Below are 13,141 nucleotides of genomic sequence, written 5' to 3'. Positions count from 1 at the left end.
TTTGTAAGGCTGCTGGTGAAAAACCTGAGCTTATGGGGCAAGACCAGCTAAACAGCGAGGTTCTGCCTGTCCATGCTCACACTAACTAGGAGAGCGACATGAGAAAGTAAGAGGTTCAAACTTGCTCTCAATGCATGCATGATCCACTCTCCACTAGTTGTTAAAAGTGGAACAAGTAAAGTCTAAGAACTATTCAAGGCCCACCACAGCTTGTCACAGTTTTCGAAGTACCATCATCTACAAGCAGTAAGTCAACCAAAGCAGGATTTTGAAAAAAGAAAATGAACAAAGCTTTAAAAAAAAAAAAACCCACGGTTAACAAAAAAAAAAGAGAGAGATCGAGAGAAAGAAGATAACCACAAAAATAGTTTTATCTGCCAGGACTTTAAAATTAAAGGCCAATCCTACAGCCTTCTAATAGGACCGACATTTTAGGAACCATTGTGATGTGAAAAGACACTTGATTAAGATCTGAAAGCTTATTCAAATTAAAATCAACCTCACTTTTCAGAGCTCATATTTCAAATAGAAAAAGTGAGGAACTTCCTGTACGTGTAAAAACACGGGTAGAGACAAGATGGCAACAAGCACGCGTTGGCATCTTGCCTGCCACAGGAGCAGCGGCATGGAGATTTTGAATATATTCAACAAATGCAAATGTCACTGTGGCGGGCGTGCTTTTCACATTTCTGTACCACAGAAGCACACCCGCGTAAAACACCGAAAAATATCAAGCACCCTGAAAGACATTCGCTTAAAGTATGTTACCAATTTTTCCCATATAATAAGATATTTCTTCATGGTTTGCCTGTCCCCTCGTTATTCTTACGTAACTGTTCCACAGCCCGACCAAAGGACTCGGTCTCCCTCACAAATGGGTTGGTTCCTAGCCTGGAGCAGGTGTTACGGGCTTCAAAGCAAAACCTGCTTACATTCGTTTTTTGGGCTCCTTTTTTCATTCTGCGCGCTCAGCACCGGGTAACAAAAAATACCCTCGTATGCTACGTGATTAATCCTCGTGACGTTATTTTTGGGTTCTGTAGGAGGGGAGGGGCCTGCGCGGAGCTGGGAATCTGTTCCGGACTGCGGTATGCATGAAAACATGCGACGCGAACGTTTCGAGTAAGAGGTGGAAGAGTGAGAAGAGGGGAGAGCGGGGACCCGAAGAAACAGGTGGCAGGAGCAGGACGGGCAGTGAGGAGTCCGGCAGAAGCAAGGACATGCAGCGCTTCATTCCGTCTTCCCCGCAGTGTTTTCCTTCTGCAGCGTTGTTCTGTTTTGGCTTAAAGGCCATTTCAACAACACAGCTGCAAAGTTTGGAATGACTACCAATGAGGTAATTTCAGATACTACACATAAAGTTTATCATTTCAGCAGCAACTCCGTGTGCGCTCTTTCGGAGACTAGTAAAAATAAAATAAATAATAAAGACAAACAAAAAGAAACAAATCTGAAGATCGATCTGGGAACCTGGAAGATGTCTTACCAGGTGGAGTGCACCTACTGTCCGACTGTCTGAACGAGCGGATTTCTGCCTGGGCTTGTGGAGTGACGCTTTGACATATGTTGGATTCATTTGACCTCGTTGACATCGTGTCTGCTTTTCTGGACCAGTGGTCCGCAGTTGTTATTTAGCGTTCATGAGGTTTCCCGAAAATCCTGAGGAATGTAACCGGGATGCTGGAATGCATTCGGCTTACTGTGGTAATCCACACATCCGCCTTGCAGCACACCTTCATTATTTACATTAAATACCGGCTGCAATGAAAAGGGCGTCCCCCAGCTCACACACATCACGCATCGTAATGACCGCTGAAGCCCCCGCCCCCAAAGGAGAAAGAGGCAGGAAGCAGGTCACTTTTGGAGCTGTGTACCTTGGCTCCCACCCCCACAAACACACTGCTGGCACACACCCTGCAGGTCACACAAAACCCAGCATTGTGCCTGCTCTGTGAGGGCAATCCCAGCATGCACCGCAGGCCCCTTTCAGGGAGCACGTGGAGGAATTGCACCAAGACCAGGCGTTCATCAGCCCAATGTGGGAAGCCCTCCTGAAGGAAGAATGGGATCCCTTTAGGAGCTGAGACCTGCAAACACACACGTTCACACACGCACACACACACGTTTATATTCATAACTTTGTGGGGAAAAGTCCATTCATTTCTATGGGAAAAATCCTAATCGCAACAATGACACCCTTAACCCCTACCCAGCCCTAACCTTAAGCATAAGTAACCAAACCAAATACAAGACTGTTGGCATTTTTAGTTTTTTGATTGCAGTGCCAGATTTGTATAAAATTAAGTTTCCCCTTGGGTACTTAAAAAGTTGGTCCCCACAACATCAAAATAAAAGATTTTTAACCACATTTTTGCGACATTTTGCCCCCACAATGTAATAAATACATCACACAACACAAGTTATGGTGTGATTCACACGTTAATGCCATATATCAGCCCATATTTGAATTCCACTGCATCAAAACAGATCAAAGTTTATAACAAAGCAAAAACAAGCTGATTAGCTTCAAAAAGAGGAGTTTTACTTTGCCAGAAGATTCCCATGAGGTCTGCCTTCCTGGGATTAATCTCAAAACGTTCCCAGAACACTGGCAAAAAAAAAAATGTACACCAGCAAACAAACACACGACATTATCACGAACGCAAATGTGAACGGAACCAGAGGGTCAGGCCATTTCACAAGTGTGCCCATCTCAGAGGCTGAAATTCATTTGGAATCCTCTGAAGTGGAGGGATATGCCAGATCATACGTATGGATACAAGCAGGGAAGTCTGAGAAAGCAGTGATCATACCAGCCAGGGATCCTCCTGGTTATTTCTGAATCTCCCTCGTACTGTTTGCTGTGCTTCTGCTGACAACTAATTTTCTGGAACATGTAAAAGCTGTTAGCTGTTCCTCATAACAGCCCCATATGGAGAGAAATGGCCCAGAAGGCTGGCTGGTACAAACACACAAAGCCAGTACTGGTTACTGGAGGAAGCAAGTGATGTTACTGGGAGCGGCGGACATGTTTTATTACTGTAACAGCCCCAGCAAGTAAACAGATGGAAAACAGAAAAGCTGGGGAGGTGGTCCCAGGGGGGGGGGGGGGGGGGGGGGCACAGCCCGGGGGCCCGAAGTGCCCACCTGGGGGTCCCTGGCTCCATGTTCTGTTCAGAGCCCCCCCCCCCCCAAAAAGGCTGGTAATGTCGGGTGTGTCACAAGTTAAAGGGGAGACGCCCCTGAGCAGAGAGGCGTTTGGCGGCCATAAAAAGGACAAAGTCAAAGCCCAGAAAGGGCGGGGGCGGGGGGGGGGGGGGAAGGGTGTGAGAGACCTCCTCACACCCAGACATCGGCCTAAGACATTATCTGCTGTGGAATTTCTCTTATAGAGAAAGTCCTCCCCAACACGGCAACCCCAAAACCACTCGGCGACTGCACATGCACACGCACATGCAGACGCACACGCACATGCAGACGCACACGCACATGCAGACGCACACGCAGAGCTCGCAGCAGCTGTGCTCAAACATCCAGGGAGGTAAAAAACAAAAAGCCAGACAGAGGAAACAGGAACGTCTGCGGCAGCTAGAGAACAAAAAAACTCCTCTGAGGGCCCAAGGCCAACCAAACCACCACCACCAGCACCCCCTGCCCAGGCGTGCTAACCTCAGTTAGGATAAAGTACAGCAGTTAAGTTAGTTAAGTAGGCCAAAGGCCTCCTATAAGCACTCAACCGCCGATGTACCTGCAAATTCTGGCCACGTACCAGAAGAGGTAAGAATAAAAAAGCTAAAAGTCTTTGCCACATGAACCCTCTTCCCCTGTAAGAAAACGCTCTGTCTTTTGACGTGGGGAACGTACCGCCATCTTACCATCGTGTCGCCCAGAAAAGGCATGGGGGGTTCTCCTTTGTGCAGGACAGGTATGCCGCCCCCCCCCCCAAGCGGACTCCCAGGGTCCCTTATCTGAAAATCAGCATGAGCCCATGCCACGAACAGGTTACCTTTGACCCTCGTAAGGCACACAGGCACCGTTGGACATTGGGAAATACGGGGAGGACATGAGAAAACTTAGGGGGGGGTATTTGCCGCTAATTGAAGAGAATGTGCCCCACTTCGCACCACTTCGTCCACACCCCCCACCGATGCAAAGGGAAAACAGAGCAGGCAGGCCCTGTTTACACACAAACCCCTCCCCCCCCCCCCCCATTTGCCTGGTATTATTAGCATTTATTCACACTATTTGCCTTGTTAGGCAAAGTCCTTAAAAAGCCAGATACTGTTACCAAGGAAACCTGAAAAAAAAAAAGTGTCTCGCTGACCTGTATCGAACCTGCATTAACGTGTGAATGTAATGCATGGGCTCACAGTGAGCGACGAAAACGTCACACCGGACGATTAACAGGGCACCACGGGGGGGACTGGGGGAAGGCTTCCAGCGTGCTCCCCATGGAAACGACGAGGGTCATATGAAAAAAAGACGCAAATGACCTCGGTGTACATTAACCAGCAACAAAAAAAAAATGGCCGTCCACGGTGCCTGAGAAACTGGAGGGAAGACAGAGAAGAGCTAGCAGGCCACGTGCTTCCCTTCCAGTCATTCCGAGATGAGCATGAGCCCTCACGCTAAACTTTTTATTATTTTTTTGCCTGTTTCACCGACATCCAACATGCTGACGGAGGAAAAACGTTGATCTCATTCAGCATCTCAATGGGGACGAGGTATAAACAGGAGACACACCAGGGTCGCAATTTGGAGGGGGGGGGGGGCAGGAAGACAGGGAATTAGACTTCAGGCAGACACACCTGCTAGTGCCCCCAAGCTATGGTGGGGCAAATAGAGCATGAAAGACAAGGGGGACTTGGGTTGGTGGGGGGGGGTTTAGAAACAAGATGGATGAAGCAGAAGAGTAAGCAGGCTGGGAAGCGTGTAGGAAAACCTGCCTGTCAGCATTACCATGTGACCAGACCCGCACCCCCAAGACTGAGGAGCATGGGGAGAAGGTCAGGCATGAGGAACCGTAAGCAGACTCGTCTGAAGCTCATCGCTCCAAAAAGCTTCCCAAAAGCCCGACCCAGCAGAGATAGCACACACTTCTGGGATATTTGTGACTGATGGACCCTAATTAAACCCAAACCAAAATGTCCATTCCAGCAGCTTTATTGTAGATCCAACCCTGCCACACAGGTGTTTAGCAACCAAGTCCAGAATTCCCCCACTCATGGAGATGATGACACCAACAGAGGGACATACTCATAAAAGAGCATGAACTCAAGTGACTGGCCTAACTGGCTGAGGACAGGCAACCAGAGAATAAAACACTGCCCCCCCTCCCCCTCCAAAACAGTATTCCTTAGTCATCTCAAATGGCCAAGAAACACTTTTATTTTCCCAGTGAAATATTCTTTCAGTCAGTTTTATGGCTTGTTTTTCTTTTTTAATTACTATAAAGACCAGCGTACCACTCTGTACAGGGGAAGACCAAGAAGAGCAGCGGGGGGGGGGGGTAAGAAACTCGTTAGCGTGCAATCAGGGATAGCGTGCATGAGGCAACGAGTCTGACGGCATTAAGCGGAAGCCCAGGGCACCTTCCTGATGCTTACACGTGTGAAAATGGCTGAAATTCAGGCACTCAAACCACACTAGCCGGCATGGCAACAAAGTGGCTGGACTGAACCTGACAAAAAAAAAGATCAAAGAGGATGAAGAAAGCAGGAAAGCAGATGGAAGCTTTTATCTCCGATGTCGGGATACCCGTTCTTTCATCCGATTCTTATCCATTTTCCAAAATCAGCCTCCTCGGAATGATGTTAGTGGTTTCAATGTTCTCAAAAGGCGCAGTGGCCCAGACCAAAGTCCATTTGTGTCCATAAATGTGTCAGAGACATAAATTATGCAAATGTGAGCGGGAAGGTTGGGGGCAGAGCAGGGCGCGGCGCGGCGCGGCGCTGGCCGTCATGCGGTACTGCTGTGTTATGCCGCGCAGGGCAGACCTTGAAAACAACAGGCGCCCGTCAAGCCCCCGCCAAAATGACACCGAGGCCCTCGATAAGCGAACCCGAAACTGCGGCCCACGGAGGGCGGGGGGACGAGTGCGTCCGCGGAAAGTGAACAAGCAACTGCGAGAGCGACCCCGGCATGCGGTGGCCGCAGACTGTGTCCCGGCATGGGCTTGGGGAGGCTCATAAGTGCCGTGAAAACTAATTACCTGTAACTCCACACCGTAAGACACTCTAAACCGCCAGCGAGGCTTAGCAAGGGGGCTTGCGAAATAGAGCGCGCCCCGCCCAGCTTAAACACCCCATATTAGGCAACAAGTCACACACGCACAAAAAAAACAAAAAAACAAAAAAACAAAAAAAAAAATCTTGTCTTGATGGAACAAACACTCTGATATACAAGTTGGGTATCGTCACATTTCTGCACGCGATTTGCTTCCAAACTCACAGACCCAGGGTCAGCACAGAGAGAGAGCAGGTACAGATCGGACAGGGAACCACATTTCCAAAATACTGCCATTTCACACAGAGCAAACGCACTTGTTTTGACTTCACCTCACACTCAAAACGAAGCATACTGTCATACCCCGAAACGGATCCTGCCGAGCTAACTTCTGCAAAACACATCCTACCCTCTTCAGTCATATCTGTTCCAATTCCAAATCCAAAAGCGGGCTAAATAATAATTTTACTCAAAATCCTCATGTCAAAAAAAAAAACTAAAATTTTACTTATCCGACCAAAGAAAGCGAGTTTTTTACAGGTCTTAGTTTATGTTCAAGCAATAAACGACTTTAAAGTTCCTCAAACTAGCAAATGAGCAAGCATGTAAAGGAACCAAACGCAGATGTGAAGATTACTAACCTCAGAGAAACACGGACTTCGTTTCGGTCATCATGTTAATGGGAGGAATTAAAACAAAAAAACAACGGAAACTCGTGAATGTGGAGTTCAGAGAGCCAAGGGAAAAAAATAAGGAAAAAAAAAAAGGCAGAACAGGTAGCAGAGCGGAGAGCCCAGTCCTCGAAGAGCAGGGTGTGCCTAGGCTGAGCAAAAGGGCATATTCCCTGCCTGGAATGACGGCACCTGACCTCTCCCTCTGCCGTGCTATCAGATAAAACAAAAACGAGAAACAGGCAGTGGCTGAGGTCGCCTATCTAAAAAAAAAAAATGGAGAAGTCAGATGAAGCAACTTGCACTCTCTTAGTGAGTCAGAGGCCCAAAAGCCATTGGAGGAGAGGCCCCAGAGGGGGGGCCCAGAAACTCCCACGCTTGGCCAATCACAGGCCTCGGCGGGTCCAATATGCAAATTTATTCAGGTGAGCGCTTGTTGTGATGGAGGGTTGCTGGGGCAGGAGAGGGGGAGGGAGGGGGAGGTGAGGGAGGCGGAGCAGCCTGGGACAAGGTATCCAGCAGCAACACCTGGACCTACTGGAAGGATCAGCGCAGGACTTTTATTTTGATTTCTGCTGAAGCGACTCAGGGCCCTGTCATCATGCAGAGCAGTCCGACAGGCCCGACACACCTGGGCTCAGCACCTTAACGTGGAGGGATTCAGCACACGACACATGGCATGAACTCCTGCTAAAACCGTGTAAGAGAAACATTAAATGTCCACTTGTCTTTCTGGTAAGGAATGATCACTCTGAAAAGAGGTGATGTCAGCTTGGACAGGAACGCACCCCGCAGGCGACGAGACGGCCCGATAAGACGTGTGGGCTTAGTCTGAGTGGGAGATGAAAGAATGCAAGAATCTGAACAGGTCTTGGCAAACTGAGCGACAGGGCAGCCGTCGGGGTCACCCGACATGATCTAGCTGTCCAATCAGCTGCCGGCTCTCCATGTCCGTGTCGCAAAGCTGCTCCAGTGGGCTTCTCACTCACATGACAGGGGCTGTGGGCTCACACCCCCAAACTGTTACCCTGGGTCAATGTGCCAGAGCTACTCTGCTGTCCTGGTGTAAAGATAAGTGAACATACTTCCCAGAATTAGTGTGGGACAGCTGCTCTTTCACTCAGTTCATCATATATTTTGAAAAATGCTAAATTCATTTCTCTCACAAAGTTGAGAAAAAAATTGTTTTCTACTGGATAAAGAACAGCAATTTAAAATTACAAACAAATCCTCAATTTACACAGTAACCTGAAAAGAGATTCACAAAATTCCACTATCTTGTGAGCTTTCCATCAGTCTCAGTAAAAAAGTTGTTACTCACTTCTCTTCTTCGCTCTTCTATCTGCACCCTCCCTCTCTCTCCCCCCCCGCCCCCGCCCCCTCATACATTTATGTGAATATCTGTTCTTTCCGCCCGCCACAAATGCAGTCAACCACAGCTAGAACCAAAGCATTATGGGAGTTGCTGTTTGCTATCAGGCGGAGCTCAAGGATTGGTTGGACTACACATTCACATTTATACAGAGAACAGAGAAACACAGCATAATCATGCATAAGAAAATAATCAAGATTTTTTTTTACAACTGAACCAAATTAAATCAAATAAATCAGATTCATTTATGAAGCAAAAGCATCAGGGAGATTGTGACCACAGCAAAACCTCCCCCCCCGTGATGTAAAAAAAAAAAAAAGAAAACCTCCTATACGCCCACTTTTGGGGGGGGGGGAATTAATTAATGGCAGCACAAGCCCCCGTCACTCTCTAGTATGGCTGACATTCGGGCATAAGGAGCTGGGGTGATTGGCTGCCATTATCTTTATCTTACAGTCCAGCTAAGAAACAGGAAGTGCAGGTCTGTAATCTGGAACGCATGAGGTACCAGGACATGTGGCATGTGCTAAGGTTGAGCTGCCCACCTGCAGTGCCAGGAGAATGCTCATGTAGCGCATCCTGGGCAATTTACTGCCCGAGGCCAGGTGCTTTCTACCATGGTCCATGAACCCCCCCCCCCATTTACAATCACCCCACACAGGCTGCACACCTCAGAAACCTCCACCCACAACACACAGCAGTGCAGCACTTCCTCTTCTGTATGGCTATGAACCAGAGGACCTTAATGAGGCCAGGAATATTTAATCACACGCAGATGACAGCCATGCCATATGCTGGCATCCACCCACAGCAGTCTCTCAGGCAGCATAAATCGATCCAAGATTTATTTATATATACATAAAAAAAAAACAGAAAGCTACAACAAAAAAGGTAGCTGAGCGTGACCAACAGGTCCACAGTTTCTGATGATGGACAGGAGGAGAGGCTACAGACACATCTGACCCAACATCATCAGTGAAAGCTCATGTTCAAAGCCACCAACAATTGGGACATGACCCCAACCCCAAAAACGGTGTATCAGACAAGCAGAAAGAACACAGAGATGGGCACAAATACATCAAAAAGAAATTTGTTTACACATACCGTACCAAATTACACATACTTGTTCATCAAATGTAACAAAATAAAATACAAAATTGGTGTGAGAAAATGTATTAATTAAAATGCAAGTAACTTGTAATTTCAAAATGCAAAAATACATGTATAGTAACAGTACACGACAAATGCATATACCATTACAGCCCAAGTAATGTGTAACGAAGTAGAACCTTAGAACTCGAATGCCTCTTTACTCGACCAACTCGGACGTCGAACGGATACGTTGAATTTTTTTGACTTGACCGAAATCTTGGAACTCAACCATTCTTGCTAAAACTTATATGAGTCGAAATGCGTTCAACTCTACCAATACAGATCTTGAACGGGTCAGTCAAGGAAAATTTAACTGCAACTGGACTGAAAACTCGGAACACCCCAAACCAAAACAGACTTACTAAACCTTGTACAGATCGAGACGCCTCTCCCCTTCCAAACAATAACCCCTCCATCCCTCCTCCTCTCCACCTGCCTCTTCCAGTTTGCTGTCAGCCAACCTCAATACAGGTAAAGTGCTAATAAATGGTCATTTATCTCGTGTTCATTGATTTGTATGTGTGTTCTTTCATGTGTGAATTAGTTTTATATTGATTGTTAATGCTTTTTTTTATCATTAGTTAGATAGGTAGTTAAGTTTAAATAGGCAATCATTTGGGGGTCTGGAACAAATTAAATTCATTTACATTATTTATTATGGGGAAATTTGACTTGGACCTCGACCAAATCACAACTCGACCAGCCTTCTGGAACAGATTAAATTTGTGTTCTAAGGTGCCACACTATTTACAAAATTTACAGCTTTCCATAACTGCGAATAGAATAATAATATTGTGACTTACGTATTTAATAGTGTTAACTGTGAAATGAAAATTGAGTTTTGCAACATTAGTAACATAATAAAAGCTCAACAGGCTGCACCTGCAGCAAGGGGGGGGGGGGCGGGGAGGGGGGAATATCGCGATTCCATCTTCTGGAACCGCGACATGAGATCATGAACATTCGTTTCGCCGTTTTGGTCTCATTTCAGTACCATTACGCCCTTGCTAGAAGGTGTGAATTTCCCGGTTTGTGTTACAGCACGATGCCAAACACGCACAAACCGAAAGAAGAAACTGTTTTTTAGATATATGCTCAAAAAAAATGGGACCAGTGGCTGTGATGCGTACAGCTAACATGCAACGTCAGGTTCACTAGACTGTTCTCCCTTTTAGACAGGCTCACTGGCTATAAAAACGCCCACATGGAGCTGCTAGAGATTCATTTTGTCCTTAGGAACAAAGGTAGCTAGACTGATTTATCGCTAAAGAAGTCTTCCATATATGACAAACCACAAGATGCCACTGCCTGAGCATGCCTGTTGAAATTAACTAGAATGCGACTAGCTGGCTAGCAAGTCAATTTAAAAGTTCTGGAGTACAGCACTGCTGTTTGCTAATCGCGCTGTTTATCTGTCCTATGCTGACATTCAATAAGCAACATCTGATAGTATATCTTACTACATACTTTACCTTGAGGAAATTTGCACAGAGTACCAAAGCAGTTTCTTTCATTGGATTTCTGGTCATGGGAAAACAGTTCACAGTGAGCAAGTTGAGTCCAACAGGATGTGTCATGTGATTTATCTGCATCTAGCCAAAGACAGTGACAGGCTATATTTAAGAGTCCGTAAGCCTGGTGATGAAGGTTCTTAAAAAAAAAAGTCCACCAGCGAAATACAAATTACAAAACACTCAAAAGTAATTAAATACATATTTTAAATACATTTAATTGAAATATTGCCCATCTCTGAAAGAGGGAGTGGACATCACGCAGAGATCACACCAGGGATAACACTCCCCAAATCGCCTTTTTCAAAGACGCTAGTGGGCATGTGGGGCCCCTTTCACCACGACACGCCGCGCCCTACAGCGCCATAACGTGCCATCAGGACACAATGCTCTGGTTCTGGACTCACTGGGTCCAGCAGAGCATGTGTACTGACCCGTGCACCAATTCCACTGCGAATAGGGAGGCGGGAGATGATTCCAAGCCTATCCGTCTCAGATTAATGAACGTCCCAGAGGCGGAGAGCCGGCCAGCGGCATCAACAGAACCACCCCCCACTGAAAAATGGGAGGGGAAAAAGAGAGAGAAAAGAAACGAATTGTGTTACAAAGCCTGATCCCAGCATAATGTGAGGCGAGGAGAAAAAAGGTGATGAATGATGGACCAGGAATTTCACAGAACACCCCACGGCACAGACAGCATGCTCTGTGCACACCCCCCCCCCCCCCATCGCACAGGCACAGAAAGCTGAAAAAGAACAGGAGCCTTCGATCGCCCACAGCTGACAGCCATGAGACGCTGCTGACGAAACCGAAGCGCCGCCTTTCCCTTATGGCCGCTGAGGCCGAGACTACGCCGCGTCAGCGGGCAACACAAACTAAGAGGTTTGTTTTCGTCATAACAAGCAACCCCCTGCCTTCCTTTGCCGTTTTTAAAAATGACCTTTGTTTAGTAAACGCTTTTACCCGAAGCGGCGTTCAATAGAGAAAGCAGGGCCAGACGGTCCCTGGGGCAGCTGGGGGTTAAGGGCCTTGCTGGGGGCCCTAAATGTGACATGACTCTGCCGACATTCCCGTCATGGGTGCAGCGTCTGAACCCGCTGAGCCACACTCTGCCCACCGGCCACCCCCCAAGGCACTGAGAGTTACCCCGGCCACCCCCCAACTAAAAAAACACCTCCAATTATTCACCTCACAAAAGGTCACAAACAGCTTTCTAGATATTTTACCACAAAACACAGTCTGGGGGGCCGTTTCTCAAAAGCCCCCCATTAGCAAATTTACAGAGATGGATCTGTCCAGTTGTTTTGTCCAACTATGGAAGTTGCTAAAGCTGCTAGCAAATATGCTTTTGGGAAACGTGCCACTGGCTGGCATGCAGCCACATTTAAAGCTAATTTTCTTAGCACAGATAATGAGATTGTTACCAGTGATGCTTGTCTCTCAGGTCCGATTTCTATTTCCCTACAAAAAATAAATCTTCCATACAAACCAGCAACAGAACAACAACCCTGAAACAAAATTTCAAGGAATTACCAGGGTGTCACATGACTCCGAGCAGAGGCTGATAGCCCAGGCCACGGTCATCACGCTCAATGACAGATGGCAGCTTCCCGTCATCGTCCCGCACGATTTTCAGGCTACAGCATTTTCCGAAAACTCGGAACACCACAAACCAAAACAGACTTACTAAACCTTGTACAGATCGAGACGCCTCTCCCCTTCCAAACGATAACCCCTCCATCCCTCCTGCTCTCCACCTGCCTCTTCCAGTTTGCTGTCAGCCAACCTCAATACAGGTAAAGTGCTAATAAATGGTCATTTATCTCGTGTTCATTGCTTTGTATGTGTGTTCTTTCATATGTGTATTAATTTTATATTTATTGTTAATGCTTTTTATCATTAGTTAGGTAGGTAGATAAGTTTAAGTAAACAATCATTTGGGGATCTGGAACAAATTAAGTTAATTTACATTATTTATTATGGGGAAATTCGATTTGGACCTCGAATAAATCGCAACTGGACCAGCCTTCTGGAACGGATTAAGTTTGTGTTCCAAGGTACTACCATACTAGCATACCATCCAGACATTATACATACATACATATGGTGTATGGCATTTTGACGGTATTTTAAAAAGCAAAACTATTCTGGTATTTCCTGTTAAGGTTTGCTGATGGGGGGGGGGGGGGGGGTTGGTTACTGTGATACAC

The 13,141-nt window shown here is 46.7% G+C and overlaps 1 protein-coding gene across 4 annotated transcripts in view; it reads right to left on the bottom strand.

Moving 5' to 3' along the window:
- The window catches only part of LOC111835029 (ETS-related transcription factor Elf-1-like), a 37,979-nt gene that overhangs the window by 18,466 nt on the left and 6,372 nt on the right, over positions 1 to 13,141 (bottom strand). For 2 of the 4 annotated variants that reach the window (XM_023794919.2, XM_023794920.2), the window contains exon 1: positions 6,867 to 7,167. The exons of the other annotated variants lie outside the window; for them this stretch is intronic. The gene's annotated coding sequence lies outside the window, so the exon portion shown is untranslated. Of the gene's footprint in view, positions 1 to 6,866; positions 7,168 to 13,141 lie in introns of those variants that run through there. 4 annotated transcript variants of the gene reach the window in all.

Source organism: Paramormyrops kingsleyae, chromosome 10 (assembly GCF_048594095.1).
Source record: "Paramormyrops kingsleyae isolate MSU_618 chromosome 10, PKINGS_0.4, whole genome shotgun sequence".
Taxonomy (NCBI): domain Eukaryota; kingdom Metazoa; phylum Chordata; class Actinopteri; order Osteoglossiformes; family Mormyridae; genus Paramormyrops; species Paramormyrops kingsleyae.
The sequence above is the reverse complement of the archived record's forward strand: the minus strand, read 5'-3'. Positions and strand labels throughout refer to the sequence as shown.